Source organism: Mus musculus, chromosome 5 (genome assembly GCF_000001635.26).
Source record: "Mus musculus strain C57BL/6J chromosome 5, GRCm38.p6 C57BL/6J".
Classification (NCBI taxonomy): domain Eukaryota; kingdom Metazoa; phylum Chordata; class Mammalia; order Rodentia; family Muridae; genus Mus; species Mus musculus.
In genome coordinates, this window is record NC_000071.6 from 87,179,239 (window position 1) to 87,193,445 (window position 14,207).

A 14,207-nucleotide genomic window follows, 5' to 3' on the forward strand; every position below is an offset into this window, starting at 1 on the left:
ATACAGTCAGCAGGGGACTGAATCAGATTTCCTTCTTTCTTGTAGGGTTATCAGTATGTCTAAACTATTCCAGAAGTTGCCAGTAAACCAAACAGAAGCAATACTTCTTGATACTTTTCAAGAGTGTCTCCGTGTCCTTGAATTGTATCTTAAAATTTCTTCAGTTTAACAGCTTTATTGGACATCACTATTTTGTGAATGGATTTAATGTTGTTGTCTCGATTTCTCTTTCTTCCTAATGAGCACCACAGTGTGTTTAGTTTTATAATAGATCAATTTTTTAAGGAATCATCTTATCAGACATATAATTCTTGATAAATTATTATGAGTTTATCTCATATTGATTGCATCATTTCTTCTCCACCAATGCTGAGTCACTCTCAACATAATGTGAGTTTAAAATAAACAACTGAGCAAATGAAAATTACTCTTTCAGAACCTAAAAGAAAGGAATGTTAACATAAAATCTTCAAGAGAAGATAGATATAATATATATTGTACATGTTATTTTATATAATATAAACATTGAAATTTAAACATGCATAGAGCACACCCTTAGAAAAGTGGTCATTTATATTATTAAACATTTGCTACTTCAGGTGATAATGTATTTTCTTATATGTTGAAATTACACGGATAAGATTCTAACATAATTATAGCATGTGGCAACATTCTTTTCTGTTTCCAGTTTGACAGATGTGGATATAGAATGATAATATTTAATGAAAACTAGTAGGCCTAAGAATATAGACTCTTCTCCACATTTATCTAACCACTATAGAAAGAGAATCCAGCATACTAATATGTCAGTTCTCATTCACATCTGGTTATCAGTTGAATGACCACTGTGGCAGCTGCAGACCAAGTTCAGCTCTCAACTCTCCTCTGTCAGAATTACTCTATATTCCCTTGCTCACGTATTTTATTTCCAAAAAATCTCTAAGTCTCTACATATAGTTACCTTAAGAGGGGTCAGTATCCAGAGAGCACTATGATACTCAATGTCAAAGTTTGGGAAGCAAACCAATGAAAAAGTTGAAATCATTTTATTTACCCTACAAATTTTTAATTTTCTCTGTTTCAAAATTTGCTTTGCTAAATCTCAAATGAAGACTCTGACAACATTAAGCATATTCCAAATAGTTCATATTTATTTTTATGAACATGAACATGGGACCTTGAAGAGTATAAAATAATATATTACACACTCTACATAAATAATGCAAAAAGCGACCTATTCATATGCCTGCAAGGCTAAACATGTAATACCTAATGTAGTTAACATATGTGTCATATCAGAAAACTGTTAGTTGTACATTGTGTACATGATGTAATTGACTAAATTTTATGTGCTGTTTTCAAAACTCAATTCATGATTTTCTAAGCTTTGTCTTCTATCTCAAAGGTGGTTGGGTATTCCTAACTTTAAGCCATATATTTAAATTAAATGTTCCTTGGATATTAAGAAATAAAAGTTTATAAACAAAGCAATTTTATCATTAGTATTCTTGGTTTACCTTCATTTTAATTAAAATTTTAAACAAAATAGAAGTGAATGAGTTAAAAAGAATAGATATAAACAGAGCTGAACACAATTCCTGAATTTCCTGCTTTCCTTAGAGAGACTTGATTGATAGAGTGCCAATAGCCATTGCTAAATATCCAAGAAAGAGTCCACAAATTGCCCCAACCCTAACCCTTTCCCTCAAGACACAGGGAACCTGTGAAAGAAAAGGCAGAAAGATTGGAAGAGCAAGAGATGATAGATGACATCATGTAGACAGTGTCTTCCAGATACAAGACGGTCACACATTTGAATTGATACAGACTGGGTCAGCACACATGGGGCCTACACAAAGTCAACCCAGATGAGGTCTAACTTCTAAGAGGGGGATACAAGCTCCCATGCCACAACAAGAAGCTGTCTCCAATTACAAATGCTGCATAGGTAAATTGTTTTTTCTCAATGGAATCTCACAAGACATGTAATTCACATTTATGTGTAGTCCTCATGCCCAGCTGTAGACAGCCAACACAGCAAACAATGGTATTTTTGTAGATTTTTATTTTTTATCTCATATTGCTTTTTTGGGACATTTTTATATTACTGTTTTTATTGTGGTTTCTAATTTTGTGTTTTATGAATTTTTGTATTTCTTGTGTTTTTTTTCTTCTAGTATTTTACTAATGCTATCTTTTTTGAACTTAAGGAGTCAAGGAGTTGGTTGGGTAGGGAGGTGGAAAAGACTTGGAGGAGATGAGAGTGGGGAAATGATGATGAAAATATATTGCATAATTTTTTAATAAGTAAGAAAAATGCCTTGAGTTAATTTAAAACTCTGTGCTCAAGCTATCTTACTGTATTCTCAGCCTGTTTAATTTTTAACCTGCCATTAAGAAAACAATGAAACCAACCTCAGTATAGCATGTAATCAGCTTTCACAAGCTAAGGTAAGAATGTAGCTGTAACCTTAAACTATGTGGTATACCATGCCTGTGATCCAGAGTAACATATTTGTGCATGTATAAACTATTAGTATTCATTTTTGCAAACAGAAGCCAGACTGACATCAAACTTGACAAGACAATAACATCTTGAATTTGGAGAGCAGATAATGTCAATGTGTGGCTCTGAGTGGTGTTTTATGTCAATTGGTTTCAATAAAGTAAAGTCTTTCCTTGTGAAACTTTATTAAATATTTCTGTAACAGTGTCCCTTATTCTTTCCTATGTCGTTTCTTATATTTTGTTCTACATGTGAAACAAATCCCTTTGTAAGGAAAAGACAGAAAATATGTTCAGGCAATAGGGGCAGACACAAATAAGACACACAACAACCAGACTATGAAACACAAACTATACACATATTGGAAGTATGGTGAGAAATTTGGAACATTTAAATTTGGGCTCACTCTCACAGTAAGAGGAACAAACAGTTTGAGGAAACCTCTCTCTCTCTCTCTCTCTCTCTCTCTCTCTCTCTCTCTCTCTCTCTCTCTCTTTCTTTCTTTTAAGGTGTAATTGACACAAGTATTATCTAATGTAGTAGACTAACAATATTGGGGATGCTAGTAAATGCACTTTGAAATAATATTATATGCCTTACCTATTCCTGTTTTCTCTCAGTTTCAACAATTTTTTACTAAATATTAAATAGGTACCTAAATACTTCTATATTATCGGAGGCCCTAATGTTGATCTTCCTCAAGGTGAGCAGTAGAATGCATATATTTTAAATAATTTACTTAAAATTGTAGGACAAATCCTTCTGTCAGTATTTCTGTATTGTTTACACTTAATTTGCCTGTGTTTTGTAAGTAGACGTTAATTTAGAAAACTACTAGTAGTGAGCCTTGTCCATGAAGTAGATGACCAAATATCACAACTTATTTTAAAAATTAAATTCATGACTCAGCATTTAGTTTTAAATCTCCATAGTGTTTGTATAGTTCTAGATTAAAGCATTATATTTGAAATTAAAGAAGAATATGTCCAAGACTTTAAAGATGTAGACTGTTACCTTACCTGTAGATCTAAACACTATTTTTAGAGTGTCTGTTTGAAATATTTTTGAATATAGAAAATTTCTAAATTGCAAAAATCAATTGGGAAGAAAAACTATAAACGCATAATTCTATTTTTTCATAATTCATGTAATTATTGACTTTATATCCTGATCACGGCCCCTCGTCTCTTCCTATTACCCACTCACATGGCCTCTTCCTCCTATCCCTTTCGCTTCACTTCTGAGAAAGTGGATATCCCTCTCAGAAATGGTGAGTAGGAAAACTTCAAGAGAACAATTGGTATATATGTAGATATATAAATCTGTCTGTCTGCCTATCTATCTAATCTATATCTATCTACAATATTTGTATAATATATACATATATTATAATAAGTAATAATATAATATATTGAATATTACATATATATTATACACATGTATATATGTACATATATATACATATATATATATATATATATGTAGCAACATGTTTCTTCAGTTCATGATTTTCTTCTACTTTTAGTTGACAACTAAGACACAAAACTTATCCCTTGAGATCTCACATGACACGTATGTATAGAATGATGAGGTTTCAAGAGTAAAATGATCCACAAACACTGACTCTAATAAACATTTATCTAATACTTTGTAAGCAAAATTCAAGCCTTGTTGCTGTCATTTCTCATTGTCTACCTGGACAGCAAGTGAAAGGTTACCCATGTGGCTCAATGTCTAATGTCTAACTGAGCTCATTGTTCTCAGAATTACTGCTGTTCTTTAAGTTCTTCATTTTTAGAAACTCAGTGCTTCTTGCTCGTGTTTGGTAAGAAAGCAAGAGGACAAACAACAATTAGTTTCTTAACAAATGGAAATTTGGAAGTACATTTTGCCATGTTATTTTATTTTTATTCAGCATAAAAGATCTTTTGATGAAAAGAAAAAATGAATTCTCGATCACAAATGCCTGGTCTGAGTTCTGAGTTGTCCATGATGTACAAAAGGGGAAGAAGATCAATGTGTGACATCAGTGAGTTTCCAGAAGGTGGTTTATAAAGTGGAAAGATCAGAAAATTTACCTCAGAATACATAAAAATATAACTATTGCCTTAGAGTAAGACATATGTATAATAGTTTGCCTTTTAAAATATATTAATAAAATTAAAGGGTATAGTATTTTCTTACTTATGAAAAGCCTTTTAATATGAATTTTACAAATGTTTACTGAAAATATATTTTCTAAATTTTAGTGCAATGTATAAAAACAATATATTTACTGAACATTATAATTATTAATTCTAAAAATTAATCCAAGTGTATTTCCCTTGATTAGTTTAGTGGGTATTTTTCTTCATTTTTATTAATCATTTTATTTGTTTACATTCCAAATAATATCCCCCTTCCTGGTAACCCCTCCACACACCCCCATCCCATCCCTCCTTCTCCCCTCTCCTCTTTGCCTCTCAGAGGTTGCTCCTCCACCCATTCACCCACTCTTGCTTCACTGCTCTAGCATCCTACTATGCTGTGGCATCAAGCATCCACAAGACCAAGGGTCTCCCCTCCCACTGATGCCAGATAAGGTCTTCCTCTGTCACATATATATCTGGAGCCATGGATCTGTCCATGTGTACTCTCTGCTTGGTGGTTTAGTCCCTGGGAGGTCTGGGTTGTCCAGTTAGTTGACGTTGTTTTTCCTATGGGTTGCAATCTCCTTCAGCTCCTTCAGCCCTTCCCCTCATTCTTCCTTGGGGTCTCCGAGTTCAGTCAGATTGTTGGCTATGATTATCTGCATCTGTATTATTCAGATGCTGGTAGATCCTCTCAGGGAGCAGCCATATCAGGATCCTTTGCTCAGAGTTTTTTCAGTATATCTCAACTTCCTTCTCCTTCTGCTAGTAATTTTCCATTTAGTAGTAGCTGATCTGTTCTTCCCCATCCCAACTCTCACTAAATTACTTAAAGAAATTATATTAGAATTGCTTAGTTATTAGTGTTTATGCAAAACAAAATGTCAATGTATTTTAAATATGCTAAACTTTTGTAAAACACAATTACCTTGCAACAACTAATACACAATGCAGAGATAAAATTTTCTCATCACACAAAACCTTAGATCACCCAGTAACTCTAAGAAAATTATTCGTATTAGTGATTCACTCTTAGTCATCAATAATATATCTATTGGTATCACATTAAGCAAAGAAAGAAAATCACTCACCCTTGGAGTCATTTAACCAAGAGTGAATCAGATTTAAATACTTTTCTTCATGCTCCCTGTGTCTCCTGCCCTCTGTTGCATGAGGTGAATTTGTGCCTACTTGTATGTTCTTTTTATCACTGTGTCTAAGTGTCTTTACTAAACAGCATAGCAAACATAACATGGTAAGGAATGGGATACTTTAAAGAAATATTTTAGAGTTTTACAAGAGATTAAATCACTGGATCCAACTGATCTCAAGTGACTCAGACCACAAACAGTACCTACCATAAACATCATCTAGTTATCACCTATACACATTTGTGGTTTCTTCCATTTTTATGGTGAGTTTAGAAAATTGCTAATCAACTTCTGTATTTACAACTTTCAGCAAATGAAACACATATTTTGACTGGGTCAGGAGCATAGAAGGGTAGGTAATTTAAGGTTACAGCTTTGTGGGCTGGAGAGATGGATCAGCAGTTAAGAACATTGACTGCTCTTCCAGAGAGTTCCTGAGTTCAATTCCCAGCAACCACATGGTGGCTCCCAACCATCTATAATGGTATCTGATGCCCTCTTCTGGTGTGTCTGAAGACAGCTATTGTGTACTCATATACATAAAATAAATAAATCTTTAAAAAAGAAAAAGATTACAGCTTTGTGTTAGTTTATGTCATAAAAGTTGATTACATGAGAAATCCAAAGCAAATGGTTGATTGTTTTTTTTCTAAAGTCCGGTAAAACAAACAGTTTTAGTACATGGCAACCTAGTAGTCTTAATCATTATGAAAAAAGAAAAGAAAAATGAAAATAGGGCTTCCAGTTTCCATCTCTGCCTATAGCAGATCCTCTGACAATATACCCATAGCACCAGGAGGGAGCAAATCTCTCAGGAGTGCCAGTGAGTACAGACAAGTCCACCACTGCTGCTCAGAGACACCTGCCCAGAACCCTCAGGACACAGGAGCTGAGGGGCTGCCTGGTACAGGAGTCTTCTGGTCTCTGTCTGCGCCCGAGAGCTGACCCTGTACCACAGTTCTCCATACCCGAATCCCTCCTGGAGAGATCTGGTCACCTAGGATTACTGACACACAGGTTTGCAGGGAGGGACAAGACAAAGTCAAAGACAAGACCAGTTAACCCCATAGATAACCAGATGGTGAAAGGCAAGTGCAAGAACATAAGCAGTTGAAGCTAAGACAACATGGTATCATCATAACTCAGTTGTCCAAAGACAATATTATTAGAACAACAATCTTATTAGATATTAGAATGGCTACTCCAGCTTGTTTCTTCAGACCATTTGCCTGGAATCCTCACCAGCATCTGCTGTCACTTGAATTTTTGATCTTGGCCATTCTGACTGGTGTGAGGTGTAATCTTGGGGATGTTTTGATTTGCATTTCCCTGATGATTAAGAATGTTGAACATTTTTTTCAGGTGCTTCTCAGCCATTAGGTATTCTTCGGATGAGAGTTCTTTGTTTAGCTTTGTAACCCATTTTTTAAATAGGTTTACTTGATTTTCTGGAGTCCAGCTTCTTGCGTTCCATATATATATATATATATATATATATATATATATATATTGGATATTAGCCCCCCATCTGATTTAGGATTTTTAAAGATTCTTTCCCAATCTGTTGGCGGCCTTTTTATCTTATTGACAGTGTCTTTTGCCTTACAGAAGTTTGTAATTTTGTGAGGTCCCATTTCTTGATTCTTGATCTTACAGCACAAGCCATTGCTGCTTTGTTCAATAATTTCCCCCCTGTGCCCATATCTTTGAGGACTTTCCCCACTTTCTCCTCTGTATGTTTTAGAGTCTCTGGTTTATGCGGAGTTCCTTAATCCACTTAAACTTGAGCTTTTTTCAAGGAGAAAAGGATGAATCAGTTCAAATTCTTCTACATCCTAACTGCCAATTGACCCAGCACCATTTGTTGAAGACACTGTCTTTATTTCACTGGATGGTTTTAGCTCCTTTGTCAAAAATCAAGTGACAATACGTGTGTGGGTTCATTTCTAGGGTCATGAATTCTACTCCATTGATCTACCTGTCTGTCACTCTACCAGTACCATGCAGTTTTTATCAAAATTGCTCTGTAGTATAGCTTGAGGTCAGGCATGGTGATTCCACAAGAGGTTCTTTTATTGTTGAGAATAGTTTTTTTCTTTCTTTCTTTCTTTCTTTCTTTTTTTTTTTTTTTTTGCTATCCTAGGTTTTTTGTTATTCCAGATGAATTTGCAAGTTGCCCTTTCTAACTCAGTGAAGAAATCAGTTGGAATTTTGATGGGGATTGCATTGAATCTGTAGATTGCTTTTGGCAAGATAGCCATTTTGACTGTGTTATTCCTGCCAATCCATGAGTATGGGAGATCTTTCAATCTTCTGAGATCTACTTCGATTTCTTTTTTCAGAGACTTGAAGTTATTATCATACAGATCTTTCATTTCCTTAATTAGAGTCACACCAAGATATTTTATATTATTTGTGATTACTGTAAAGGGTGTTGTTTCCCTAATTGTTTCTCAGCCTATTTATCTTATGTGTAAAGAAAGGCCACTGAATTTTTTGAGTTAATTTTGTATCCAGCTACTTCACTGAAGCTGTTTATCAGGTTTAGGAGTTCACTGGTGGAATTTTTAGGGTCACTTATATATATATATATATTATCATATTGTCTACAAATAGTCATATTATGATTTCTTCCTTTCCAATTTGTATCCCCTTGATATCCTTTTATTGTGTAATTGCTATAGCTAGGATATCAAGTACTATATTGAATAGGTAGGTGGAAAGAGGGCAGCCTTGCCTAGTCCCTGATTTTGGTGGAATTGCTTCAAGTTTCTCTCCATTTACCTTGATGTTGGCTACTGGTTTGCTGTAGATTGCTTTTATTATGTTTAGGTATATGCCTTCAATTCCTGATCCTTCCAAGACTTTTATCATGAATATGTGTTGAATTTTGTCAAATACTTTCTCAGCATCTAGCGAGATGATCATATGGTTTTGTCTTTGAGTTTGTTTATATAGTGGATTACGTTGATGCATTTCCATATATTAAAACATCCCTGCATCCCTGGAATGAAGCCAACTTGATCATGATGGATGATTGTTTTGATGTGTTCTTGGATTCGTTTTGTGAGAATTTTATTCAGTATTTTGGCATCGATATTTATAAGGGAAATGGGTCTGAAGTTTTCTTTCTTTGTTGGGTCATTATGTGGTTTAGGTCTCAGAGTAATTGTGGCTTCATAGAATGAGTTTGGTAGAGTACCTTCTGTTTCTATTTTGTGGAATAGTTTAAGGAGAACTGGAATTAGGTGTTCTTTGAATGTCTGATAGAACTCTGAACCAACTGGTCCTGTTTTGTTTTTTGTTTTTTGGTTTTTTTTTTGTTTTTGTTTTGTTTTGTTTTGTTTTTTGGTTGGGAGACTATTAAGGAGTACTTCTATTTCGTTAGAGTATATGGGACTGTTTATATCATCAATCTGATCCTGGTTTAATTTTGGTACCTGGTATCTATCTAGGAATTTGAACCATTTCATCTTGGTTTTCCTGTTTTGTTGAGTGTAGCCCTTTGTAGTAGGATCTGATGATGTTTTAGATTTCCTTGTGTTTTGTTGTTATCTCTCCCTTTTCATTTCTTATTTAGTTAATTAGGATACAGTCTCTGTGCCCTCTGGTTAGTCTGGCTAAGGGTTTATCTATCCTGTTGATTTCTCTAAGAACCAGATCCTGGTTTGGTTGATTCTTTAAATAGTTCTTCCCCTCCCCCCACCCCCCACCCCCTGCTTGGCTGATTTCAGCCCTGAGTTTGATTATTTCCTGTCATCTACTCCTACTTAGTGAATTTGCTTCCTTTTGTTCTAGAGCTTTTAGGTGTGCTGTCAAGCTGCTAGTGTATGCTCTCTCAATTTCTTTTTGGAGACACTCAGAGTTATAAGATTTCCTCTTAGGACTGCTTTCATTGTGTCCCATACATTTGGGTACATTGTGGCTTCATTTCCATTAAACTCTAAAAAGTCTTCAATTTCTTTCTTTATTTCTTCATTGACCAAGGTGTCATTGAGTAGAGTGTTATTCAGCTTTCTTGTGAATGTTGGCTTTCTATTATTTATGTTGTTATTGAAGATCAGCCTTATTCCGTGGTAATCTGATAGGATGCATTGGATAATTTCAATATATTTGTATCTGTTGAAGCCTGTTTTGTGACCAATTATGTGGTCAATTTTGGAGAAGGTACCATGAGGTGCTGAGAAGAAGGTATATCCTTTTGTTTTAGGATAACATGTTCTGTAGATACCTGTTAAATCCATTTGTTTCATAACTTCAGTTAGTGTCCATGTGTCTCTGTCTAGTTTCTGATTCCCGGATCTGTCCATTTTGAGAGTGGGGAGTTGAAGTCTCCCAGTATTATTGTGTGAGGTGCAATGTGTGCTTTGAGCTTTACTAAAGTTTCTTTAATGAATGTGGCTGTCCTCGCATTTGGAGCACAGATATTCAGAATTAAGAGTTCACCATGGAGGATTTTACCTTTGATGAGTATCAAGTGTCCCTCCTTGTCTTTTTTGATAACTTTGGGTTGGGAGTCGATTTTATTTGATATAAGAATGGCTACACCAGGTTGTTTTTTCAGACCATTTGCTTGGAAAATTGTTTTTCAGCCTTTTACTCTGAGGTAGTGTCTGTCTTTTTCCCTGAGGTGGGTTTCCTGGTTGTGTAGCCAGTCTGTTAGTCTATGTCTTTTTATTGGGGAATTGAGTCCATTGATATTAAATTATACTAAGAAAAAGTAATTGTTGCTTCCTGTTATTTTTGTTGTTAGAGTTGGAATTCCTTTCTGTGGCTGTCTTCCTTTAGGTTTGTTGAAGGATTATTTTCTTGCTTTTTCTAGGGCTTAATTTTTGTTCTTGTGTTGATGTTTTCCTGTTATTACCCTTTAAAGGGCTGGATTCATGGAAAGATATTCTGTGAATTTCATTTTGTCATGGAATACTTTGGTTTCTCCATCTATGGTAATTGAGAGTTTAGCTGAGTATAGTAGCCTGGGCTGGCATTTGTGTTCTCTTAGGGTCTGTATAACATCTGTCCAGGATCTTCTGGCTTTATAATCTCTAGTGAGTAGTCTGGTGTAATTCTGATAGGTCTGCCTTTATATGTTACTTGACCTTTTTCCCTTACTGCTTTTAATATTCTATCTTTATTTAGTGCATTTGTTGTTCCGATTATTATGTGCTGGGAGGAATTTCTTCTCTGGTCCAGTCTATTTGGAGTTCTGTAGGCTTCTTGTTTGTTCATTGTCATCTCTTTCTTTAGGTTAGGGAAGTTTTCTTCTATAATTTTGTTGAAGATATTTACTGGCCCTTTAAACTGAAAATCTTCATTCTCATCTATACCCATTATTCTTAGGTTTGGTCTTCTCATTGTGTCCTGGAATACCTGGATGTTTTGAGTTAGGATCTTTTTGCATTTTGCATTTTCTTTGATTGTTGTGCCCCTGTTTTCTATGGAATCTTCTGCACCTGAGATTCTTTCTTCCATCTCTTAGATACTGTTGCTAATGTTAGCATCTATTGTTCCTGATATCTTTCATAGGATTTCTATTTCCAGAGTTGTCTCCCTTTGTGATTTCTTTATTGTTTCTACTTCCATTTTTACATCCTGGACAGTTTTGTTCAATTCTTTCACCTGTTTGTTAGTGTTTTCCTGTAACTCTCTAAGCAATTTTTGTGTTTCCTCTTTAAGGGCTTCTAGCTCTTTACCTGTGTTTTCCTGTATTTCTTTCTTAAAGTCCTCCATCATCATCATGAGAAGTGACTTTAGATACATGTCTTGCTTTTCTGATGTATCCAGGACTTGTTATAGTGGGACAGTTTGGTTATGATGATGCCAAGTAACCTTTGTTTCTATTGCTTCTGTTCTTATGGTTGCCTCCTACCATCTGATTATCTCAAGTGCTTGCTGCCCTCAATATATCTGTTTGGAGCCTATCCTTCCTATAATTCTAGTTGATTCAGGATTTCTCAGAGTCCAGCTTTCTCTGTGATCCTTTGATTTTGAGCTCCTGTGAACTTGAGATTCTGGGTGTGCCAGAGTTCTTGGCAGTCAAGCTTCCTCTGTGACCCTGAAATCCTGGTGTGACCAAGTTCCTGTTATACTGGGATCCTGTTATCCTAAGATACTGGGAGTGTTACCGTGCCTGGAAGTGTTAAGATCCTGGAAGTGTTACCGTGCCTGGAAGTGGTGTCTCCTCTAAGGACCATGGAACTGTCTGGTCTGTTCGAAACCAAGGTAAACCAGTACTGATCAGAATGAACCTGAACCTCTGGTGAGGCAGGGATCCTGTGTTTTTGCTCCTGCTGTCACAGGCTCATCACAATTGGTTTAGAACAGATGTTGTGTTCCACTGATCCTAAGATCACATGGAGCATCCTCTGGGGACCGTGGGGGTATCTGCCAATTCATGCCCAAGATGACCCAGAGCTGGCACCTACTGGAAGGGACTTGTGCCCCTGGTCAGGCAGGTTTTCTGCTTCCCTGCTGATAGCTCAGGTCCCACATGATTAGTTTGTAACCAATGTTGTGTTCCACTCACCAGTGATCCTAAGATCTTGTGGAGAGTCCTCTGGGGACCGTGGGGGTGTCTGCCTATTTGCACCCAAGGTGTGTGTTACTTTTTAAATGGCTACTGTGGGTGTTTCAGTACACGTTCTGTAGCCTGAAGGACAAGGTACAAGAATTCTATATCAAAAGGGTAGTTGGTAAGCTTGGAGGATTTCCCCAAAGTTGGATGTTGCCCCTTATCTTGAAGAAACACTTTGCTGGGCTTCCGCCAGGTGATATAATGAATGCCTCCGAGCCTGGCCAGGTCTAAGTAACAGTACCCATTGTCACAGCATATAGTTGTAACACTGCAGCCAGTCCAGAAGGAAAAGTAAGTGGGTAAGGCCAGATCTCTGAGCATGCCAATAAATATTTCCATGTTGTACATGATCCTGAGCTGATCTAAAATACCGAGTTCTCTGTACTTGTAATCAACCACATGGACTTCAAATGTGGATACTGTTTTCAATGCGTTTACCAGTTCATTTTGGTTCAGGATTTTTCTGGTGTTCTGTGCTGGGTGCAAGAATGGTACTTCAAACATCCTTGGGTACCTCTTGAGTGATGTTCAGCCTATGCAGCACATGCTGGGTGAAGGCTCTAAATAATCCAGTATTCTGACAGCTAGAGATTAGAGGTGTGTTATAGAACAGCCCATTCCACATGCAGGGCAGCAACAAAAACACGGCTTCTTTAAAAGACCTCTTTTTGGAATCAAAGGTCTTCAAATGTATGTTATCATATTAAGTAAATGCTTTCCAGGTATTGGCGAAGAGGTCACCATATGCATAAGAGCTGATGTCGCACATCACAATTTAAACCTCTGAACTGAAAGAAATGTTAATTTGATGAGTGATATAGAGATTCAGGAAATCATACAAGTAGTGGTACATGCTAATATCTACATCTAATTTCATAAAATGTGTTGGGTTTTCAACAGCAATGTTACATTTAGCATTTTCAATAGGCCTGAAATTGAGCTAAGTGTAGTTTTGTAGCTCAGCAAAGCAAGACTGTAGAGGGCTCTTGGAGCTGACCTTCAGACACCAGTGCGTGACTGTCAAGTTTACAGTATCCTCCAGTTTCACCACCCTGAAGAAAATCTTCCTTGAATCTGTCATGGTTTCTCTTGATGTTTTTTAAGTCCAGGTATAGGCCATAGCTCTAAAATATTGAAGGTGATGAAAGCAAACAAGACTTGAGATGCTTGCTCTTTCTGGCTGGTAGAATGTTCTTATCTCCTCCAGCTGCTCTTGGGCCTATCCAAAGTCAGTTTGTTTTCAGAACATGTCCTGGGCTGACAGTGTGTCCATCGCAAGTTCACATCACTGCAAATGGGGAAACTGAATCTGAATTCTTATATGTAGGGTTTGTTATAACCCCAGCAGTAGTTTAGATTTTCTAAACATTTCTTATATGGACAGTGGGAATCCTCCCTGCACACAGAAGCAACATGCCTGTTATTGTGCAAGAAGGGAATGTACTTCTCTGGGAGATGGAGGCTGGAGTAGTCTGTACAGGGCTTTGCCTGGCACATTTTCAGCCTCAGAGTGAGCCTCATCTTCGCCAATCTCTGGGACTTCATGAACCAATATTCCAAAGATAAGCAGCAAAACATAGCAACCTGCAGACCTCTTTAATCCTCAGGATCACCCTGAAGCTGCTGATGCTTTGGATAGCTTAAAACCATCTAAGTCACCAGTAGGAGTACTAGGTCTTGAATTTCAGGTATCCAAATCCACAGCTCCACAATGCATTCTGCCAGTTAACAAAACTTGACTATTCATAGAAAAAAAGTAACCCTTGGCAGTGGGGAAAATCTAAAGAAGCAGATCAGACAGTTGGCTTTTCAAAGGGAGGTCACACACCCACTTGCATATGCTGGGTGAT

General features: G+C 36.5%; 1 pseudogene; it reads right to left on the bottom strand.

Moving 5' to 3' along the window:
* Positions 1 to 12,384: 12,384 nt before the first annotated feature.
* Gm19418 overlaps positions 12,385 to 14,207 on the bottom strand; it is a 48,806-nt pseudogene continuing 46,983 nt past the window's right edge.